This window comes from Sphaerodactylus townsendi, linkage group LG16 (assembly GCF_021028975.2).
Source record: "Sphaerodactylus townsendi isolate TG3544 linkage group LG16, MPM_Stown_v2.3, whole genome shotgun sequence".
Classification (NCBI taxonomy): Eukaryota; Metazoa; Chordata; class Lepidosauria; order Squamata; family Sphaerodactylidae; genus Sphaerodactylus; species Sphaerodactylus townsendi.
Window position 1 is genome coordinate 19,419,457 of NC_059440.1, and position 24,371 is coordinate 19,443,827.

Below are 24,371 nucleotides of genomic sequence, written 5' to 3' on the forward strand. Positions count from 1 at the left end.
CTCCTTACATGAGGGAAAGGTGGGGTATAAATCCAAACTCCTCCTCCTCCTCCTCCTCCTCTTCTTCCTCTTCCTCTTCCTCTTCTTCTTCTTCTTCTTCTTCTTCTTCTTCTTCTTCTTCTTCTTCTTCTTCTTCTTCTTCTTCTTCTTCTTCTTCTTCTTCTTCTTCTTCTTCTTCTTCTATAGCCCGATCTTGTCAGATCTTGGAAGCTAAGCAGAGTCAGTACTTGGATGGGAGACCACCAAGGAAGACTCTACAGTGGAAGGCAAGAGCAAACTACCTTCTGCTTCTCACTTGCCTTGAAAGCCCCTTGCCGGGGATTACCATAAGTTAGTTGCAACTTGACAGCACATATGCAGGGTCCTTGAGAGTTGTGACTTCGTTGGCATTTAAATTATAGCTCTTGGGCTTCAACCTTTTCATACTAAGGGACTCAAGTGCTTGCAAATTTGGGGGGAAATGCCCTAGTTCTGTGACCATGCAAATCCTTTGCAAGCAGAAAAAACCATGTTCAATCTCTGCCATCCCTAATTAAAAGCTGAGAAAAGGACATTCCCCTGTCTCAGTGCTGAAAGAGCCATTGTCACTCAAAGTAGGCAACGCTGGATTAGACCGATCAATAGTCCGATGCATTACAAACGCTGCTTGTTTTGCCAAGCAGTTGGAACATAAGGAGCAGTGCAAACACTGGTGTAATATATGTACACAGAAGGCTCCAGGAAATGGAAATCAAATATTAGATGCCACTGAGGACACCAGGGTGATGCAAAAAGTGCTCCTGATTGCTTGCTGTTGGGAGACATGTTGTTGGCTGGAAAATTACAGCCTTCTGCTCCAAGCCGATTACCAAGATGACCCTGTTGCTGGGTAGGAAGTGATTCAAGCCGCAGTCATATTGCTTTCCCGGTTCTGCAACTGATGGGTAAAACATAATCTTTCTCCTGCCACCCCCTTCCCTGCAGCCACTTTCCTCCTTCTGTGGTCTGTGGAAGAGATACTTTTGGAGGAGAGATCTCAAACTGAAACAGCTTTGATGTACGGTCTTCAAAGGGCGCCCCCAAATCCTTCACTCTTTAATTGGGTGTTTCATCTTAATACGAGTGTAGTAAAGACCAAAGAATGTCACTTGCACTTCCAAGAAAGGAAGAGGGAAAGGGAGTTGGTTGGTGGTTCATTATGAAGAGAGGTGAGAGAGGAACTCTGCAGTGAAGCTTCCGAGTGTACCTGTTTAATGCTGCATTTATTTATACCTTTATATTTCAGAGACATGTCTACACTAGCAACTTGAGACTATTGCGTACCCATTTAAATGATAATGCCTACCTCAAAGAATCATGGGAACTGCGGTTAGGTGAAGGTGCCAATGGATCCTGTGGAAAATTGCTAGTGCCTTCACTTGCAGTTTTTGGGTGGTGAGGGACTCACATCAATGACCTTCGGAAGCCCCATCATCTGATTCTCTGAATGGTGGGTTAAGTAGTTTGGACAGGGTAGTCAAGGAAACTGTAATTCCCCAGTCAGTGACTGTTTAAGACAGTGAAGGCGAACCTTTTCGAGACCGAGTGCCCAAATTGCAACCCAAAACCTACTTATTTATCACAAAGTGCCAACACGGCAATTTAACCTGAATACTGAGTTTTTAGTTTAGGAAAAATGTTTGGCTCCAAGGTGTGCGTTACTCAGGAGTAAGGTTGGTGGTAGTTTGTGACTTTGCTTTGAAGCAACTGTGCAGCTCTTCCAACGGGTGAATCATGACCCTAGGAGGGTTTACTCAGAAGCAAGCCTCATTGCCAGCAACCGAGCTTACTCCCAGGTAAAGGATCGTGCTTTAATTCTTCGCATGCAAATCAGGGGGTTTAACAGCTCTTAACAGGGTTACCTACACTGCTTCCCCAAAACTAGGTCTTAGGTTTAATGCAAATAATTGAGCCCAGCGGCCCAGGCCAGTCTAGATATGGGAGGGGGGCAACTCTATTTGTGCGTGCCCACAGAGAGGGCTCTGAGTGCCACCTCTGGCACCCGTGCCATAGGTTCGCCATCACTGGTTTAAGAGATCCAAGACCTCATTCACGCAACCAAGAGAAGAGGTGTTTGCCGGTTGTACTGTTTCACATGGGATGGCTCTTATTGGTGCTTAATGGGTGGGGGGAAATGTCCAGCACCCCAGTCTCTAGTAGCCTCCCCTGCAATATATTGGTTCATGCCTAACACTGGTGAACATTTGCCCTTCTGCCCTTTCACTTTTGAACTGCAGGGCAGTAGTTGATAGAGTAATATATAGAAAATATGAATCAGCATTTGTAGTCATTAGTGGGCTTAATATTAAATGCCACTTATTAACTGCATGATGCATTTATTATGGCAGCATTACATGTTCTGAAATATGCCACAAGGAGACAGGTCTGGATTACCTTTCAGCAGACCTGGGGTGGGGTGGGGGGCACACAATTGAATACTTCCCAGTGGGAAAAAAACCCCTATATATACGAAAATAGCACATGAGCATGAAACATGTAAGATGTAAATACTTGATTACTCTCCCCATTTACAACTTAAATGGGGAAAATAAGTTTCCCTTGGAAACTTCAAAGAAACCTCAAGGTCTTCTGCATTTTCCTCTTGTCCTTCCATCAGAGTCTTTGGAACCATCTGGCGGTGTACCAGGGAGCACTGTGGTCCATTCGTCACAGGTCAAGGTCCCCCGTTTCCAAATGAGTGGACCTGTTTTATTGGAAGGTATCCCTGTCCTTGTTCTTTAGCCTATTGCACAGGTCACTGGTCACGGGAAGGACTGTGTACCGAACATCACGTCTTTTGTCTCATTAACGATATGTTGTCTGTTTGCTCTACTCTGTTTAATCACGTGGTCTCTGGCTTATGAACATCTTGTCAGGCGGTCCTACACCGTTTAGGAGAGGAAGGTGGTTTCAGAGTTGATCCTGATTTCTTCTCTGTCTCTCCCTCTGCGCCTTCGTTTATGCCTCACTTGGTTGTGTGACACTAAACTAACCAGTTGGTGAAGTTTGCTATCATGCCTTATTGAGTTCTCTGCACTTCTGCCTTTGCCATGAGATTATAGCTGAAGGTTTATAGGAAAGACGCCCTTTCTGCACATTGGTTTCTGGTTCTGTTGCATACATTCATCACACGTGCCCTGAGGTTGGCAGATACGTTGTAATGTCCTCAAAGCAAAATGTTTAGTGTTTATCTCCACACAACTTTAACTTAAAGCCCATTTAAAACTTGTTAGCTTTCCTATTAATGTTATGCTTCAGACAAGACCAAGCTGGCGACCAGAATGGAACAGAGCTCTCATCTGTTGTTAAAGTGTGCTGACTTATGTCCAGTTTTAACAGATTATTTCTTATAATTCTTTCAAAGAATTATATTCCACGAATAGGATCTCAAGACAGAGCACATCAATGTTATTTCTTCCAATATTTTACTCTGTCTTTCTTCTGCAGATCAAGGGGGCTTATGATTCCTAAAATTAAAAACATACAAAATATAGTGATGCCCCCATTGAACCCCATTGAAAATGCCGGCACCTTGTGAACATTATGTTCCATCAAGTCACTTCTGACTTATTTCATTTCAGTTATATTTGTAAACCCCCCCCCCCCATCCCGGAGGGGCTCAGAGCAACTAACACGATAAGCAATACATTTCAGCAATATAACAGAGATACACCATAACAATAGTAAAATACATATAACTAAATAACCTCAGATGGCGACTTGATATTACAGGCTATACAACTTCTAAGACCTAAACAGCAGCATTAACAATAAGATACAGCTAAATCCACACAATATCTAATACTTTAAAAATAAAGCAATACATACAGTGAATCAATAGATTAACAACATCAGAGTAGCAATACAATATTCAATAGAATTATATTGATACATCTCAACAGTGTTATCAATGCATCAATATGCAATATAAACTTCATGACGACATATAACCAATAACTAGTTAAAGCAACAAGGCAAACAGTAACAATACAATATAAAACGTAGCAATACCATATGAATAAATGACCTCCAAAACTTCCTATCGTTGACAGTCTTGCCAGATCTAGGGGGTGGGGAGGGCAGCTGCCCCGAGTGGCAGGAGGTGGGGGTGGCACACTTGCCCATAAGAGGTGGCTTGTTCTGTAGGGCTCATGCCCCCTTCTCCCAAGTACACTGCTGCTAGGAGGCAGGGGACGCTGACTTGCCCAGCAGAGGTGGTTCACTTCACCATGCGCTTGTCGTGTTCCTTCAATTAAGCTGCTGCTAGGAAGTGGGGGAAACTCAATTGCCCAGCAGAGATTTTGGTTGTGCAGCATGCCACCCCATTCTCCTGAGTAAACTGCTGCTAGGAAGTGGGGGGAAAGAGAGAGGTATTCTATGGCACCCCAAGCAGAGTGTCAGTGCAATTCAGATCCCAGAGATGGCCGTGGATGGTGCTGCACACATACCACCCTACCACCTCCAAAGGGCTTTCAGTCAGTGGGAGGAGGCAGAAGAACCAAAAAGGCTCCCTGGCCTCCTGAAAGCCCTCCATAGGGGAAAATGGAGGGTGGCATAAGTTCATCCTCCTCACCGCTGCCATTCCTGGGGTGAAACCCCAGTGAGAGCCAACCCGAGATGCCCCCCATTGCACCGCCCTACAAGTTAGGCCAACACAGCCCGGAAGTGGCAGTCAGAGGTGAGTCAGGCACCATAGCACCCGCCTGTCTCCCCATTTGCCCTCCCAACTGATGTAAATCCCACTTAATAAATGCTGGGAGGGCAGACACACTGGTGTGAGCCCACACTGCCTCCTGTGCCCGTTCTGCCTCCCCATCTGGTTTGGGCTGTATATCGCAGAATCCAAACTGAAATTCTGGAAATGTTTCAAAGATAGTATTAAGAAGCAGAAGATAATATCAGCATAGAGTTCACGCATCAGATGGCTTGCTGGCTCATTGCCTCTTTAAGCACAATGTTGAATCGAAAGAACTCTGGAGCTTCCACCGGCGCCTTCTTAATTACAGCTTTTGGCCCTGGGTATTAGCTATAAGACATTACATTTATTTATAAGTGGAGCGAATGTGAAGCAACCCAATCGTTTTTAATTAGGAATTGAATAGACAAGAGTATCTTGAACGGGCTTCCCTTTGTAATGGCAGGTGTACATTGCTGAGTTTCGTCTGAGGTATTTTGCTCCGTGCAATAATTGCTTGAATAATTGTTTCCTGCGGAAAAGGCAGCAGTAGCTGCTAGAAGACGACACACAGTGAAATAATTGGTAATAAACTTGTTGGTAGCACTAAAACATAGGCATGCACAACCCACTCTGCAGGGGAAGGCAGTGTCAATATCCCTGGATCCTGGATTCCTGGATTCAGCATATGTTAACAAAGCATATACTGAAAGGATCATAATCAGTTGGTAAAATGTAAATTGCAGGCAAGTGTATCATGGCTGTGTGGGAAGGGAAGAAACAGTTCTTTTACTGCTGCATGATTTTGCTAATAAAACCCAATCAAATACCCAATCAATTCAAATACACATTCTTTCCTTTGAAGTGGGGATTAACTGTGCGGGGAAAGGTTGCTAGATCCCCCTGGTGACTGGCAGTGGATTGCAGGGGGTAGCGTTGCCAGATTCAGGTTGGGAAACTCCTGGAGTTATGTGGATGGAGCCTGGGAAAGATGAGGACCTCGGTGGGATACAATGCTATAGAGTCCTCCCTCCAAAGTATCAGTGTTCTCTAAGGCCCCTTCCGCACACGCAAAATAATGTGTTTTCAAACTACTTTCACAACTGTTTGCAAGTGGATTTTGCTATTCCGCACAGCTTCAAAGAGCACTGAAAGCAGTTTGAAAGTGTATTATTCTACATGTGCGGAATGAGCCTAAGAGAGACGAGCTGTGATTCTGGAGGATTCCCAGTTCTCGCCTGGAAGCTGGCATCCCCAGTGCTGGCAGCCTTGTTCCAAGAAGCTTTTTCGGTCCTGGCCCCCGTCTGGTGGAACACTCTGTCCAATGAGACCAGAGCCGTGTGGGACCTTAGGCAGTTCCACAGGGCCTGTAAATCAGAGCAGTTCCATCCGGCATATGATTGTGGCAGCTATGATACTTTCTCCTTTTCCACTGTCTCCCACCCTTTAGGGGGTGGGATGTTGCTTATGGCCAATTTGTGATTTTTATAGGATGTATTTATTGCTGCTGATGTGCAGCAGCAGAGGAGGAGGAGGAGGAGGAGGAGGAGAAGAAGGAGAAGAAGGAGAAGGAGAAGAAGAAGAAGAAGAAGAAGAAGAAGAAGAAGAAGAAGAAGAAGAAGAAGAAGAAGAAGAAGAAGAAGAAGAAGAAGAAGAAGAAGAAGAAGAAGAAGAAGAAGAAGAATGAGAATGAGAATGAGAATGAGAATGAGAATGAGAATGAGAATGAGAATGAAGCAGGGCTGGAAGGTTAATCTCCTCTTCCCTTCTTGCATAGTCCCAATCCAAATCATGACTGTGTTCACATGCAGACTGATGGAGATCGGTGGTCTCTGATGTGTCTTTTTGGACCTCTGAAAACTCTTCACTTGTAACTTAAAGAGGTTGGGGGAATCCTGCAGCTGCTCTTGCAAAGTTTCCTGGATCTTTTGTTATTTTTGGAGAAGCCAATATAAATAAAAATAAATTCATTAAGCATGCCAACAACAACATCAGGCCGAAAACTGCTGACCAGAAAGCAGGTTCTCCAAGGTTTCTTTGAGCATTTTGCTTATAGCAAAGTATTCAGTATTTGCTACTCAAAAAAAATTAGTACTTTGCTGCTCTGGTCCTGTTCACTGGGAGTTCTGTGCTTAAAACTTGGTTTTCAATTTGGATCCAGAGTGAAGCACAATGGAGCAAGGTGTGTGTGTGTGTGTGTTAAGTCTTCCCATCACAATAGTTTTTTCCAATCTAAAATAGTTCTGGAGAACCATTATTTTTCCTCAGGCTGGTCTGACTTTTAGGCAAGTTAGGTGTTTGGATAAGGCTCTCTGTGTGTTTGCATCAAGTCACAGCTGACTTGTGATGCCCCCTAGGATTGTCAAGGCAAGAGACATTCAGAGGTGGTTTGCCACTGCCTTCCTCTGTGTGGGCTGGGAGAGTTCTGAGAGAACTGCGATTGGCCCAATATCACCCAGCATGTTTCATGTGGAGGAGTGGGGAATTGAACTTGCCCCAACGAGAAGACAGGCTGGCTGCACAGAGAAGCCCTGTGCGTAAATGGCTGGTGTATATTTTCTCTAACACACATCTGCATTACAATTCTGCTTTAAAGGAAAACGGATCTAAGGCTCTGTCCCAAGTGAAAACATCCTTCAAAAGGCATCACAACTCCTCTACACAACCTGAGTTTGGAGCGCCAGTGGTTATCTGCCCACACAGTTGGAACATGTTCTGCATTGAAGCTTTTTCTCTCCAAGTTGGGGAAGCAGGAAGTCTGACACTCGTATCTTTGTCCTTAATGTTACCGCAACATTTTTTCTGCTGAAGGTCATCCGGAGGCCAAGGAAACATGAAAATGGGAACTGTGTACCCAACATAGTCCTTTCCAAGTCGTTCCTTGAACGATTTCATTTAGAGAAACCCAGAACAAATATTGACTTCCTTTTTTTAAAAAAAAAACCCTTCATTTTCTGTTTTATATTACATATAAACAAAACAATGTAACTCTTGTTTTTAAAGTCCGGAAGCTGTGGGCACAGTGAGTTCCAATGGGCAGTTTAAACAGAGTTGTTAATTCCCTAGAGAAGGACCACTGTTCTGATAGAATAACTATAAATCTGGTTTCAAAACTCAGAGGTCCGAAGGACCCTAATCCTGGTGCGCTGCTTCTTTGCAAATCACAGTATTTTCTTTTTTGGGGGGCCCACCACATCCCAGCATGCTCTAAATTCTTCTGAATTAACCTTAGCTGCTGCATTCATCCTGCATTTGCAACCGTGCAAATGTATATGTGCTTGGAGGGAAAGGGGGATCTATGCACACATCCAGTGGGTTACAAGGTTTTTGGGGTTTTTTTAATGTTTATCCACTGGAATGTACATACTTGCTTTCCAGATTAAAATTTCAATTGTTAGTCTCAAGAGCGAGTTGTTTCATCAGCATGTGATGAAAACATTTAAAAAACCTCTGGCCCTCAAGCATTTTCTTCTATTGCTTTCACCGTGGTCTTGGGGAAACCACCTAAAAGTGAGCTCGAGACCATTGCTGATCTCTGGAACAGTTGAAGAATAACTGCTTTGATGAGAACTGCAATAAGCAAACGGCTGTGGACAACTCAGAACCATGCTCCCTATTCAACCCCACTGTTTTGACTTGCACTGGCTGAAAAGCATAAAGAAAATGCGCAAAACCAATGGTGAAAATCCCAGGGTTCCTCCAACTCAATAAAAAACTTGACACATTTCTTCCTGGCAAATGCATCCAAAGGGGAAAAAAATGTATACGTACAAAATGAAAGAGACAACATGGCAGAGCCAACAAAAGGTGAGAAATCTGCAAGCAGTAATGCTGCTACAGAAGAAGACCAACAAAACTTTATTTTGAGCTTCATGAGATTTAATAAAAGCACTTCTCAATCGCATGCAGCAGCACCTTGGGGAGATAGAAGAAATTATTTAAAAGACTTTTTTTCCATAGCAGAATCAGCCATGGAACTGTATCTAAAAGTCCAAGGCACTTTCCGCACGGACCAATTACACCGGGATAACACAGGTAAAAAACCCGGGTTGGGGGGAATTTTGCATGGATCCTGCTCCTAACACGGATCCACTCCAGGTTCCCCCCCACAAACCCGGGTTTTTCAAAAATTGTGATTTTCGCGATTCTTTTGTTTTAACACGCCTTGCAGCCACTGCCAAGCGAATGGCCGTGGCTGCGAGACGCGTTCGAACAAGAGAATCACGATTCTCGAAATACCCTTCCCTGGCTCCCATCTGCAAAGCTGCACTTCACAGGTAGGCAGAGAAGAAAAAAAAGATGCGCCTTCATGTGAAGGTGTGTGCCCTGGCCAACACACTGACTGTCCATAGGACAGCCAGCCCTGTGAACAGGCAGGGGCGGGGCTGAGTTCATGTTACCCGCCTTTCCCCCAGTTTTATTGGCCTGTGCAGAAAGGGCCCAAGAGAAAAAGCAGAGTACAGAAATCTGAGGGGGAAATTGCACATAAAAATAGAAGATACTGAGAACAGATCACACCACAGTAATTAAACATATTTATTTATTTATTATTTTTATTTATTATTAGTTTTATATACTGCCCTCCCCCTGAGGGCTCAGGGTGGTTCACAACAGGTTAAAACATACATTAAAACATAATTTAAATACCAATTACATAAAAACAGAACCCATTTAAAAATGTGGACGGCATCTGGCTCCCCCCTTCCCCCCCTTGTGCCCATGGGAGGCCAGATGACACGGTAGATGTATTTTTAACCAGGCTGGCCAAACACCTGGCGGAATAGGTCCGTCTTGCAGGCCCTGTGGAAACTCTGTAAGTCCCGCAGGACCCTGATTTCCCTGTTCCACCAGGTAGGTGCCAGGGCTGAAAAGGCCCTGCCCCTCGTTGAGACCAGCCTGATCATTTTTGGGCCAGGGATCACGAGTAGGTCCTCCTCCGAGGAGCGGAGGGGCCTACCGGGGCAATATGGGGAGAGGCGGTCCCTCATGTATGCAGGTCCGAGACTGCAAACGGCTTTTGCAGTTATCCTGAAAAAAATAGAGGGCTCTGATAAGTGACAACTTGTATATGGCTAGCTCAGTAAACGAAGCTTGGAAATGGTATCAACCCCCATTAAGCAAGACCGTAGACTTAAAGTCAGCCCTGCTCTAGAGAAAGTTGGTAGGCAATTCAGACTTGATTTTTTTTTTCACCACTGAAGAAAAGGAAGAATCTTGAGGGAAGCCAGATTCAAAGGAACCCTTCCTTCCACAGGCATCATTATATCAGTATTTCAGGACGTCTTGTCCGATAATTGTGGAGATTACAACAGGTGATGCTGGTAATTTATAGAGATGTACATGGCATTTAATAAAGCCACTATTTAAACCAGCAATAATGTTATCATTTTAGCATTAATCAGCTCACAATCTATCTAGCCCACAGCATATCCTTTCTGTATTATAAACTCTGCTACTTAATTTTGTTCCGAACAAATGACAGAGTAATGTGCTGTTACATCAGTCTGCTCGTTCCACAGGCACAAGTGATCCTAGAACATACAGGTAGATCTTTGCTATTTTTCCAAGCCTACGTATGTGATAAATCCTTATCTATAAATACTGCCACCACCCCAGCAAGCAGGTAACGTCTGGTGTTGTCCCAAGAAATCTGGTGAACACGTTCATGACAACACCATTCCTCCTCCCTCGTTGCACTATGACTCAGTAACACATGACAGGTTCATGTTGGTTCATCTAGGATTAGTTTCTGGATAATTTGTTTCTTTGTTCACGGACTTGGCATACAAAAACTGGGCTTGAAGTCTTGATGACCCACAGGCATGACACCCAGAGTCATTGTTCTGCAAAATAAATAAATATTGCTCAAGATGAGAAGCATGACAATTGTGAAAAAAAAAATCAAAACATGGCCAAAGCTGCCAGGCTCTTTTGGAGATACTGCCACGAAATATCCATAGAAGGGTGATAGTAGGGTTCTATAGTACTCCACCACAGAACAATACATGGCAGACCTTCTTTGTAGTAGAATGTTCCACTTGGGCCCTAGTACCTATCTAGCCCTGCCCACTCTGTTTGAATGTAAAGATATACTTTGGCATAATGGCTCTTGTATCAAAGAACCATGTTCAATGATGCACGAAATAATGGTTTTCACAAAGGCGGTGCATAAAAATGAGTGATAATTCTCATATTTGTTTGGAGGTACATTCTAATGTGGAAGCGTATAATTCGCTGCACCTCAACTGACCAAATTATCATCTTTCTGTAGAACAGAGCATCGGAAGATTGGAAGTGAAGCAGAGTTGGCCATGGTTTGTACTTGGATGTGAGACACACACACACACACACCCCGCCCAGGAGGACTGGAGATGCTGTGCAAAGGAAGGCAACAGCAAACTACCACCTCTGCTAATCTCTTCCCTTCACACCCCCGAGTCCTGAAGATCACATGCATCAGTTTATTTGTTAAAACACAATAAAACCTTTCAATACAAATGTTAAACATTAAAACTATAAAACGCCTACAAACATACTAAAACAATAAACAAATAAATAGTTGATAAAAAGCAGATGGCGGCTTAAAGAAATTGACTGTCTCGTCCTCCCCCCTCCCACCCCCCTGTTCCGGAGGCCGAGAGGAGTTGTTAGTACCGGCTGGCTAATTGGAATTTGGCTGGCTAGTTGCAATTTGATGGAGGACAGTTATTGTTATCATAACCCTCCACCCCCTAAACTGTCTTATATTGAGCTCAGCATCTTCTCCTGGAGTTTGGGGCTCAGGCCCACAGCTGCACTTGAGGTATTTGCCAAGCAGTCTACTAATCCCAAAGTGACTGAGAGGCATATTTGGCACTCACAGGAAATTATGGTGGATTTCTGTACATATCTTAACTGTGATCCTGTCTCTTTACATTCCGCTGCGTCACTTCTGTTTTTGGCATAGGCAAGATTTGACTGTCTCAGTTGCCCAGTAAAGACTGGATGCCTTCAGAAATCAAACCCTCTGACTAATTAATTTCGCTTTACCAATGAAACATAGCAATTGTTTATAAGGTTGCCATCCTCCAGGGGGTGGCTGGAGAGCCACCAACTGATCTCCAGGTGACAGAGATCAGTTTTTATAGAGAAAACGGTTGCTTTGGAAGGGGGACTCTATGGTATTATACCCCTCTGAGGTTCTGACTCTCCCCATACCCCACAGGTGTCAAATTCGCGGCCCTCCAGATGTTCATGAACTACAATTCCCATCAGCCCTTGCCAGTATAACCAATGTTCATGTTGGGAGGGACTGATGGGAATTGCAGTTCATGAATATCTGGAGGGCCGCAAGTTTGACACCCCTGCCATACCCCATCCTTCTCAGGCTCTAACACGTCAAAATCTCCACAAATTTCCCAACCCAGTGCTGGAAACTCTAATCATTTCTAATCAAAGAAATAATCAAGGTTCAGAAATTGCCTCCCCTTCACACACACGGCAGCCTTTCCTCTTCAAGTGCCATAAAGACTGCCCTATGCTGAAGCAGTCACCTCAGGCGAGGGATTTTTTTTGTTGCCATTAAGTCCACAAATGGGAGGTAGGCTGCCATGGCCTTGAATAGCTCTTGTTTATCTTAGCAAGGCTCGCATCGGAAAACTTCCTGGTGGATTGGGCCTCCAGTAAATGAGTGCATTTTTCTGCCTCAGACACCTAGCTATCTTCGCCTGGCCTTGACTGGCCTCCGGCCACAATATATTTATTCAGCCGATATATTTATTCAGCCTTTGGAAAGACAGCACCTTCTTCTTTGGAGAGGCCCACAGATGCCACCTTTCATAGACAGGATGTTTGTGCAACAACGCTGCGCTTGTCCTTTTTGACTCCAAATACAGACCTTACCCAACAGGACAAGCCCGGGCTTTCTCCGCTCTCCCCAAAGCAGCACTATTAGTGTCACCAGGGAAGAGAATTTATGCTGGGAGGGGAGGGCCTGGCATTCATCTCACAATGCAGCCGATTGTTCCCTGTGGCCACATTCAATTAAATGTTTACTTTTTTGTTTCACCACCAAACAGGAAGCTTGGGGTCAGCAAGGCCTTCCCTCAGAGCAAAAGGGGGCTTTTCTCATTCCGCTATTCACCTCTGTCCAAGACTTCAGCAGGAGATCACGGTGGCTTCCCAGAGTTTTGCCCCTTCGCCCCTCCCTCCCCTTTCCTTGCTTTGTTTTACTTTCTTATTCCTTTTTCAAGCCAGCCCAGACACCAGGTAGTAAATTAACACTCCTGACAACCCTCCTGACAACCGTCCCAGCCTACTTCAGCACTCCCGTAGCCATCGCAGCAAGCTTGGGACTGTTTTGACAAGAATGCATAAAAAGAGGATTAGCGGCCTGGTTTCTTCTCTTCTTCTCTGCTCCAGCTGTGCTCTGGGCAGGATAATAGAACGGCCCTGACCCCACGGCATTGCTCCTTGGTGCCGACCTTTTGGCCACCCTTGAAAAAGCCATTTCAGAGCAAACAGAAAAGGAATGGCAAAAGCATCCTAAGATAAAAAAGCAAACACTCCAGATCTCTTCCCTTGGACAAACACAGTGCTTAAATATCTTCCTAGATGCAATTGCTGCCTAGATTGCTGTCGTTTCTATTAATTTCAGCACAAGGGGGACACTGTTCCTTGTGAGTGCCTTTTGTAAAGCTGACATAAATTAGCTACTTTACTTGCTGATGGAGTCATGAAGATGCCTGTGTATTTATACAATCAGATAAACAGAGCCACTATTCAAAATAATTAAAAAATGGGACCATCCTTTCCCTTTCCCTCACTGAATTCTAATCAATTAATGTAGGTCAATGAAGCTTTCCACAAAATGCCCTGAATATCTTCCCACAATACATAGATATATAGAAAACCCAAGCTGTTTTGTACTTCAACACTTCCCGGAAAACTGAATTTCAATACAGTTAGCCTAAGACATTTACTATACTCTGGGCAATTCCGCACACGAGTAAAATAGGTTCGACCCAGTTCCCTGAGAAGGGTACTAACCTAGGTCGAAGCCATTGTTGTTCCCCATTGCAACCAGCTTGATCTCAGCTCGGAGGGCGGAATCATCCTGTGCCTCTTCGCCGCTCCGTTCCGATTGGCTGCTGTTCTACGGCCATGTTCCGTCTATCCCCACACACATTATTTAAAAACTGCCACAGGAATGGAGGGACGAAGGTGGCATTTTTTGATTGACCAGCTGAATGCATGCCCGAAACACTCAGCTGTGATTGGCTGAATGGGGGACTCCTGGCACCAGAGATTCAGCACTTTACTGGAATCGAGCTGAGTTCGAGCGTGGTTCCCTGAAAAAGTGGTAGTTCCCAACTGGAGTCGGAAATTTGACCGTTACACGGGGCGAAGCTGGTACAAAACCACGTCGATCCCAGTGGTTGTGTGGAGCACTTAGGTCGAACGCAGCTCGAACTTAGGTTGATAATGCAAGTGCGGAATCAACCTCTGTTTCACAAAAAGAGGTTAGTTTGGTCAGTTGAGGTACAGCGACTGAGAAAATTGTATGCTTCTGCATTAGAATATAGTCCTGAACGAATGTGAGAATCATTGTTCATTTTTAAGCACTACCTTTGCCAAAACTATTATTTGGGCACTATGGAACGTGGTACTTTGATACAAGAGCATTTATGCCAAAATGTATTTTTTACTTTCAAACTTTCAAACAGATATATGCTCTGTAAACATGCTCAAGGCAGTTTGCAACTAAAACAACGAAACCATGCCAATTGTTGATAAAATTACACATACCATAAATCAAATTGATAAAACAGCCAAGTCAGCAGAATTAATAAATAAAGGAAGATCAATAAAACATGCCCCTAAAAGCGACCTAAGCTAATTAAAAGCCAATGAGAACTTGGTTCGTTGCATCTGATGAAGTAGACTGTAATTAAAATTGCCAGCCTCAAGGGGGTGGCTAGAGATCTTCTGGGATTACAACTGATCTCCAGGTGACAGAAATTAGTTCACCTGGGCTCATTTCGCACATGCAGAATAATGCACTTTCAAACTGCTTTCAGTGCTCTTTGAAGCTGTGTGGAATAGCAAAATCCACTTGCAAACAGTTGTGAAAGTGGTTTGAAAATGCATTATTTTGCGTGTGCGGAAGAAAGAAAATGGAGGAAATGGCTGCTTTCGAAGGTGGATTCTAAGGCATTACAGCCCATTCAAGCCCCTCCCCTCCCCAGACCCCACCTTTCTCAGGCTCCAACCTGAAACTATCCAGGTATTTCCCAACCTGGAGCTGGCAATATTAGCTGTAATCCACAAAGGTTTGTTCTGGGTTTTGAGGTTTTAAGATACCATTGGATTCCGGTTTGTTTTTATTGTTGCGGTCTCCTGGGTGGCCTTACCAGGAACATGCCATTCTTGAGATGCAAATTTCACAAAACAACCTAAGACCCAAAAACCATGTGGGTAATGAAACCAATCTGATTATGATGGAAACTATCTACCAAGTGCAAAAATCCAAACAGCACGAGTCACTTCCTCAATTGGCAATGCCCCATCTTTTAGTCGAAAATGGTGAATTACTTTTGAGTTTCTAACAGCTCTTTATGAATCATAAAGAGGCCTGGAAAGGGTCTGTAGCAACATTCAGTTAAGAGGGAGAACTGATGAATCATTAGTGGGAGAAAGGCTACTGCATATTTCTTCAAGAGAGAGAGGGGGAATGGGGAATCTGCAAAGAAAGATGTGAGAGACAAAAGACCTCGGGCTAGTCACAGTTCTTCTGAGCTCTCTCAGCCCTACTCACCTCACAGGGTGTTTGTTGTGAGGGGGAAGCAGAGGTGGGATCCAGCAGGTTCCCGAGAGTAGGTCATTAATTATTTGTGTGTGCCGAGAGGGGGTTACTAATTGGTGATTTTGCCACGTGATTTTTGCCTTAGTTACGCTCCTCCTCTCAGCAGTAGCGCGCAGAACTTGAAGCAGTCTAGCAGGAGGTGCACCGGCGTGCGTGGCAGCCTGCGCCTGTGTGCATTCGTTTCCCGCCCAAGGACCGGCGCAGCGGCTGCGTCCTTGCCACGCTCCGCCCAGGAATGACCCGCCCCTGGAATGCCCGCCCATGCCCCCGTCGTGCCCCGCCCAGCCCCACTGGCCCTACGCCACAGTTTGAATCCCACAACCATGGGAACCTGTTACTAAATTTTTTGGATCCCACCACTGGGGGAAAGGGAAAGGAGATTGTACACCCCTTTGAGTCTCCTTCAGGAGAGAAAGAGGGGATATAAATCCAAACTCCTCCTCCTCCTCCTCCTCTTCTTCTCTTCATATGTTAGATCCATGTGAACTGAGAGCCCGCCAATTACCCTTATCTGGAACGTGCCATTCCTGAGCTGCAGCCTGACACCCGTGGTCACTCAGGCGAAATGGAATCAGGTGGATTTTCCATGCATGTCCAGTTTCGATGCTTGTGAATCAGAACCAAGTAAGCAACTGTCCTCCATCATAATCTAGAAAATGTTATCAATCTGATATTTGGCATGCCGAACGAAAATTCTGAACAAAAGACTATTCGAAAAATAAATTAGACAGGAGTAGGCACAAATTTATTAGTACATGATTAGGAGCAGTAAATGTAACAAATGATAAGAGAATGGGTCTTTTTAAATTGAATTGGAGGCATGATAATTGATGTAGGGAATATTCTCTCTATGAGCGTTTTCCCACTTACCAGTAGCTGTGCGCTACTGTAGCCAAGTAGCGCAGGGTCCCCCGGCACTCCCCACTATAGGGGCGGTGACAAGCGCCCACTTGCGCCGCCCCGACGCTGCCACTGTTGTGCCCCCTCAGCACGCGTCATTCCTGGCGCTCTTCAAAACGGCGCCTTTTGATGACTGCGCAGGGTCGTGGGGAAGTCCGGGCGCACGCCAGAAATGACGCGCGCTGAGAGCAGCGCGCGGCATGGGGGGGCATGGCAAGTGGGGAAATGGCTGCCATTTTGTTCATTGGTGTATGGTTAATAAGTATAATAAAATAAAATTATTATTTATTTTTTTCAAACTCAACCATTGGAGTAGGTTTTCTCCCCTTCCCTTTCTTTCTCCCTTTCCATATTAGGTAAAGTAATCTGTTTTGGAGACATAGGGAATCTGAGTCACCAAAGCATATATGACTCGAGTCTGATATCTTATTTACTCAGCATCCATCAATAAAGAACAGGAGAGTATAAAGCGAGAAGGCGTGGCTTTCTAATTTTAGCTATGTTTGGTTTAGAGTAAGACACTGGAGATTTACACCTGGATTCTCTTCCAGCTTAAGGGCTGAGTCACATCCACATATCATGTAAGATGGCTCAATAAAATATTCATTTTAGGGTGCCCTTGAATAACATTTGTGTGTCACGGGCTGCTCACTTCTGAGTCAGTTTGAGACGCACGCCGCAGGCTGTGTGCCGGCAAAAGAAAAATATGCTTTAAGTATAAATATTGCAATTTTCTAAGAACAAGTGCATCAGGGTTCCAAAACCGATGAGTAATTCCAGGACAAGTCGAGAAAATCAGAAAGGGAATGCCTCCATATTGGGGTGAGCCAGCGAACCTCGTGGGGTCTCAGAGAGTGCGCGGGAATGCCTGTGCCATCTGTTACCCCTCGGGCAAGCAGGCTCACCCATCACAAGACCCCATGACTCACGGATCACCAGGTGTCCTGGACAAAGGGACAAAAGGTGCATACCCCCAGGTATGGATTAGGCCCAAACAGGAGCGTTTCCTCCCGCAGGTACGCAGCCCCTATGACTAATGTATTGCCCAATATTCTCCGCTCTCCCGCCTTCCAACCCGCCTCCCGAAAACCCTAATAAAAGGTGCCAGGGGCCAGAGCATGGCAGATTAGCCGCTGGCTTCTCTCCACCAGATGATATCGCTGCGTCTCGTCTCTTCATTGCGTCGCACGTGACGACTTCACCTCCAGGAACCAGCAAATCAATTCAACCTACAGAGAGGCGAGAGAGCTGTCCTTTTGAAAACAGCCAAAATGGCATCATGGCAAAAACTGCACGTCTGTTTTTGAGGAAAACGTGCCATTGCCAGTATTTATAGAGAACAAATCTGAGGGCGAGACATTGAAAAGCAGAGCACGTTCTTAACCTGTACGTTGCAGTCTGCTGGGTATTTGGTCTTAAGTGCCAATATTTGTTAGCCTGGATTGAATAAACCCCCATAAGTAACTTGAACCCATCCCTGCTGGTTTTCAGCCAGACGTTTCCTGCGTATCTTGGAGGGCAAACAAGAAAACTTCCCCAAAACAGAGCATCGTGTTGCTATAGCTGAACTGCCTCCCCGCCACCCTGAAATCCTGCACTGGCTTCCAACAACCCTGGCTCTGTTTTGCGTGTTGTCACAACGGCGAGGCAGGACTCTGAAATGCTGAGGCCGCAGCTCCAATTAGTTGCTTTTAGGAAGCAGGTGTGGGTCCTGAGCCAAACAGGATTTGGTTTCTTAATTTCCCGCCCACCCCAGGAGCAATTTGGGGTGTTCAATAGTCACTTGATCTGACAGATCCACCCTTTGTCAAAAGGAAATTACCGGCCCTCCTCCAGACAAAGACTCCTAGTGTTCTGTGATGCCACCAGAAATCCCTCCAACAGCTAAAGGAGAAACAGGTCCTGAAATGTAGATTTGGTGGCTAGCAAAGAAGGACAGGAGACCATAGATAGAAAGTCAATGAATTATTCCTTTGTTAAGCTTATGGCTTGGGGCTGCATACACCTTTTCAGTGCCTTCGATTCCTTGGATGGTCTGGAACACCTTAGGAAAAAAGTGCTAATGAATTTACGGAAAAATATTTTTAGCATCCATATTCACTCCAGGGACCTTCCTTCACATCCTCCCTCGCTGCAGTCTGCCACGCTGCTGAAATTTCAATTGTAATCTCCTTGGGATAGTATGCTTTTCTTTTTGAAAGCTGTTCTGCTCTTTGTACATTGGTGGCACAAGATATAGTTGTTGCTGTGGTTATTATAATTAAAAACAAATGTGCTGCAAATTTTACAGTACGGTCCCAAGCAGATTCCTGCCCTTCTTCGATTATTGACTTCAGTGAATGGCAGAGGGTGGAATTCTGCTTAGATTGGCACTGTTAATCAGTGTAATTCATAGGCAAGACTTAACTGATTCATTGATGAGTAGGGTTGCCAACTTTGAGCTGGGAAATTTGTGGGTGTTTGTGTAACCTCAGCTTGTGGGTTCTGTGGGGCAGAACTTGGAATGAGTTTGCAACAACAAATTTTAAAAACAAAATGGTTTACTTTCTTAACAAATAACATTACATTTCAAGGTCCTGTCCAGGTTGCATTTTCAAGTCCTTATATTTACAGTCTTGTAATGCCAAGTCCATTTCTTCTTGCAAGTGGGTTGGCTCCTGAAGACTCCAAGGGCTTGGTGAACAGGATTCAACATGGTGAAGGTTTCCAGGAGAACTCTCACCCATTACAACCACAAAAAGAAACCCTGAAACAATAAACTCCAACATTTACAACATAGCAAAAAAATAAACAACTACCTTCCCAGTAGTTCCCAACAATATTGCAGTTACCTTAACAAGGTGTTAAGGGCTTATACAACCAAGGTCTGGTAGCCTTGTCGCCTCCAAAGAGCTCTGCAGCCTTTTGCTGCTCTGAGTCTCCACCCCTTTCTGGGTCCCATTCTGAGCATGGGGGTTACATTTGCAGGTGGGGTTTTCTTAACATTAACACGGCGGCAAGCCCAGGCCTAATGCTCACTGGGTCATTTGGTTCAAGGTAGCCCTCTCTTTCTGTAGAATCATGGGCCTATTATGCACTTTGGGTCTGCCCCGTGGTGAGCTTACATTCCCCTTGGGGCAGATTTTCTGTTGCACATAGATCCCCCCCCCCCAAAAAAAACCCCGTATACACAGCAAATCCAATAATCCTGGTGGTTTCCAAAAGTGGGGAAAGTGAGATTCCCCTTCCCGCCAGCCTGTGCAGGGAAAGTGAAACAGAGCAGGCCATCTAGGGGCTTTTCCCCACTTGTGAAAGTGGGGAAAGTGAAAGTGGAGGGGACCCCTGCTCCTTGTTCGGCGTGCGGTTTCAAAAAGGTGTACTTCCGACCAGGATCTAAAATGACGCGCGCTGAGGGGTGGGAGGAGCGGCAGAATCAGGGTGACTGCCTTGTCGCTGCGTTGTCACTGCTGGTGTAGTGGGGAGTGCTGCAGGACCCCCGGGGTATTTGCCGTGAGGAGCGCGCATCTAATGGTGGGTGGGGAATCAACCTAGTTCAAGCCCTAGCTCAGTGGAGAATCAGCCTAGAGCATCCCTGAACAGTGTTCATCCGGCCCCTGCTTGAAGACTGCCAGAGAGATTGCCTTGTTTCCCCGTTCAGCTCTCAGCTTTATGCATATACGCTGGACTCCAAGCTCAGGGAGATGATTCTGCCAAGAATCACATAAACAAGACGATGGCTGGTCCAGGACTTTGCTCCCCACGTGTCTGTGAATACAACCCTTTGATAAAGTATTCTGTAGGCGACAGGGCGGTCTCAGCCTGGCACTGACAGGCCAAGCAAGGTGGTTCCTGTTGCACATGCAGAATAAATATTAATCTTTCCACTGCCATTTGTGGAGGTTAATGCAAGCCAAATGACTATCCTTATGGAAAACAGGACATTTGTGGAGGAGAAGCATCTGTATATATAGAGAGTGTGTGTGTGTGTATGAAGAGCAGAGGTGGTTTGCCATCAGCTCCTACTGCAGAATCTTCCTTAGAGGTCTCTTTTACCTCTAAGTACTAACCCATCTTAGCTTCTGAGATCTGATGAGATTGCGCTACACTATACTCTTTTCCACCAAAAGATCTGAGTACAATTGTGAATTCATCCACCGCCACTTCCTGGACCTTCTTGTGGTAGAATTCTCCCACTGGATCCTAGTGCCTACCGTGTTCTGTTCCCTCCCCATGTTCAAATGCAAAAATAAACAAATCCCTCACCTTTACGACTTTGTAGGCTAATAAGAAATGGTTACTTGCAAAGCCAGGAGTTTGTTTGAGGCTCTGTGAAAGGTGTCATGTGAGTAATAATGAGTAATAAGTGGGGGAAATGTTGTATGCTATGGGTTTCTTCCAGAGGTGGGATCCAGCAGGTTCTCACCAGTTCCCGAGAGTGGGTTACTAATTATTTGCGTGTGCCGAGAGGGGGTTACTAATTGGGTCCGCTTTTCCATCTCCACGCCCTCGCCTCCCTGAGAGGCATACTGCCTTTGAACGTGAAGGTTCCATATAGCAAATGCGACTAATAATGTAACTCCCTGAACTGGGTTAATCCCTTTCAGGTACTGCAATTCATTGATTTTCAGCCTTTCGTACCTTTTATCTCACCAGTCTCTATCAAAGAACCTGTGTGTTTCACCATTGCTGTGTTCAGATTTGTGAGTTGGGGCATTTTCTATAATGTGATGATGATTTAGAAATGACCTGGTGCAAAAAAATTTTGGGGGGTCGTGGTGGGGTGGCTGCCCATGGAGGGGGGCATCCAACTGAGGTTTTGTCCAGGGCTCAGGTTTGCCTAGGTACGCCTCTGCCCCCTTTGCTGAGGGCAGGCTGGTGAGGGAACCTGTTACTAAAAATTTTTGGATCCCACCACTGGTTTCTTCTGTGGAAAGAGTAGACAAGAGAGTCAACTTCTACATAATGGAACGTACTGCCCTGTATTGAGAGCAACTGTAGAACAGACACATGCAAGGCACCTTTAAACAGACAAAAAGATATTTGTATTACTTTGTAAGCTTCGTGGGTTGTGGTTTTGGTCTTATCATTGACCCAGCTTTTCAGCTCATCAGAGTGCCTGAAGATGTGTTGCAGGTGGAATGAATCGGGTCAATGGCCCGTTCAGGCAAAGCATTGCTCAGTGGATTCTTGGAGCACGGCAGGTCTCGGCCTCTGGGAAGAAAGTGGGCATGGAGAGGCTGCTTGTGGGAATGCTGGGATGGGGAGGACAAGACGGCAGAGGCAGCAGGTGGAAGTGACAGGTGGGCTGGCCGGCCGTAGTCTATTGAGGGGAGGAGTCACAGCAGGGCCAAGAGAACAAAGATGGTGGCTCTTCTGCAAGACGTTAATAGCCTCCTGTGGAGGAAATGGCCGCTTTGGTGAGTGTACTCTGTGCCTTCACTCATGTCCCTGTTGATTTCCTTCCTCCCCAGGCGCCGCCCCCTAAATCTTCCGCCATTTTCCGTCAGAGTTGGCAACTCTACCTTTGACCTCTCCTCACCCACTTCCTTGCGGCTGGAGGGGAAATGTTTATCGAAAGGAACGGGTGGGGGAGGAGCACTGAAAGGACTGGGTTTATTGATAAGCCAAGCTGAGATTCATAGAGAATTTGGCAGACATGAAATGTCCATTATTTCCAACCTGGGAGGGAGGGTGTTCCCACATAACACCCAATGCCAAAAATTGTCTAACCATAAAGCCATCAAGTGCTGCACATGTACAAGGGAACTTGCCCTCAATTAGGCATTAATAAGTGTGCCATCAAGTTGCAACCATCTCATGGCCACCACAAGAAGAGCATAGGGTGTTCAAGGAGAGAGATGACCAGATCGGGGTTTTGCCCTTGCCTGACTCTGCATAGCGACCCTAGTTTTCCTTGGGGGCTTCCCATCCAAATACTAACCATGGCTGACTCTGCTTAGCTTCCCAGCCATGATGACAGCTGACTAGCCGGACTGTTAAATCAAACATTATCACATCTCGTATGAGGCAGAGAAACACTGAAATTTGCCCCTCCAGTTCTGCACGTAGCCCAAAGACAAATTGTCCTTAATTGCACTAGGAGCCATTAACAATTGTCTTTCATTTCCGATTGTTCAGGTATTAATCACCTTCCTTTTGGCAAAACTGCCATTCTTTCCATGCAGTTCAAACCGGTATAGTGGGGAAAAAAAATGATGCTCAATGTTCAAAATCTTCCTCTTCTCTGATAAAGCTTGACTGTGACCGGGGGATGCCTGTCTCCTCGCAAAGGTTACACTGCCAATAAAGCTATCAAGGTGCTGATTAGAGAAGGGAGGAATGAACCGGTGTCTGGGCCGGGGCCTGAAAAAGCTGATACGGACTCCATGTGGTCTGCTCCTGTTTCCTAGCCAGATGAACCGATTGGAGGGCTCCACCCACGCAATAAAATCGCACAGGGTGTAATAAACTGGAGCAAGAAAACCTGCCCCATGTTCGGAGATGGCAGCACGTCTCCTGCTATCAGATACTCAGACTTCAAGGATCACACTGTACAACTAGTAAGTATTTATTTAGCTTTACAGCCACAGGCCTTAACAACGGAGCATAAAACCACATTTTAAAAAAAGAGATGCAATAAAATAAAATATACAAGATAAAATACAGAAATGGAGCAGGCAGGTCTATTTTTGAGTATATGTAATCGATGGATTTTTTTTGTCTGCCAAAGGAAAACAGATGCGATCCTCACTTGACCCCCAAGACTGTTATTTCTTGTATTGTCGAAGGCTTTCATGGCCGGAATCACTTGGGTGCTGTGTGGTTTCCGGGCTGTATGGCCGTGTTCTAGCAGCATTCTCTCCTGATGTTTCGCCTGCATCTGTGGCTGGCCTCTTAGGAGAGAATGCTGCTAGAACACGGCCATACAGCCCGGAAACCACACAGCACCCAACTGTTATTCCTCTCTGCAGCTAATTGGCTGTCCTGGGTGGAAGAAAGTTACACGGATCCATGTGGTATAGTGGTCCGAGTGTCAAACAAGGAACGGCGAGAGCCAGGTTCAAATTCCCGCCGCCCTTCCCAGCCTCGAAGATCATCAGGTAAACTTGGGCCAACTGCTTTCTCCCGGCACGACTTATCTCTCAGGGCTTTTTTTGCAGGCAAAATAGATGCATGATAGCTCTGAGCACCTTGAAGGAAAGGCAGGATTCAAATGTGATGGATATCTTTGGCTTACATCCTTCAGGGCATGTCTTACGCTCCTATTTGTTATCTCTTCCCACAAGTAATTTTGGAATGAATTTATTAGGCAGATTATTTCTTTGCCTGCTCTACCTCAAATCGTTCCTGGCTGCATTTGAAGTGCAGAATCCTTCCTTTTAGAGTTCATCCTGATGATAAAGCTATTCTTCTGCGTTTGCGTATCTTGCCTTACTTTTATTGTGTTCAAAAAAATTCTTTTTAAAAAAAGAGTAGCGTAGTTGGTTTTATCTCTACAACCGGGCGATTTGCTAATGAAGAATGAAGAATGAAATGTACCCTGTGTGAAGCTGCCCCATACCTTCCGGAAACCTCGACCAAAACCAAACCAAAGGGAGGAGAAGCTACCGGGTGCTGATCTCCGTGACCCAGCTGGAAGGGAATTAATTTCTCAGCTGTTTTTTGTTCTCCCTTGGTAATCTGTCTGTTCTCCCACGACCCTGCGAGTCCATGCATACCGGATTCTCGGTGTCTGCAGGACTGCCTGAGAACTCTACGCTTTGCTCATGAGTGAGTCACAGGATACAGCAAAACCACCTACTGGAACAGCTGGCCAGATGTCACGCCCTATCCACAAAGGGCTACAGTGCTCCGAACGGGAGCCGGGAGCTGCAGCTGTTCCGTTCATTAGATGAACATTTGCTATCAGTTGGAGCTTGAGTAAAATCCTAGCAGGGGGTTAGGAGTTCTACGACT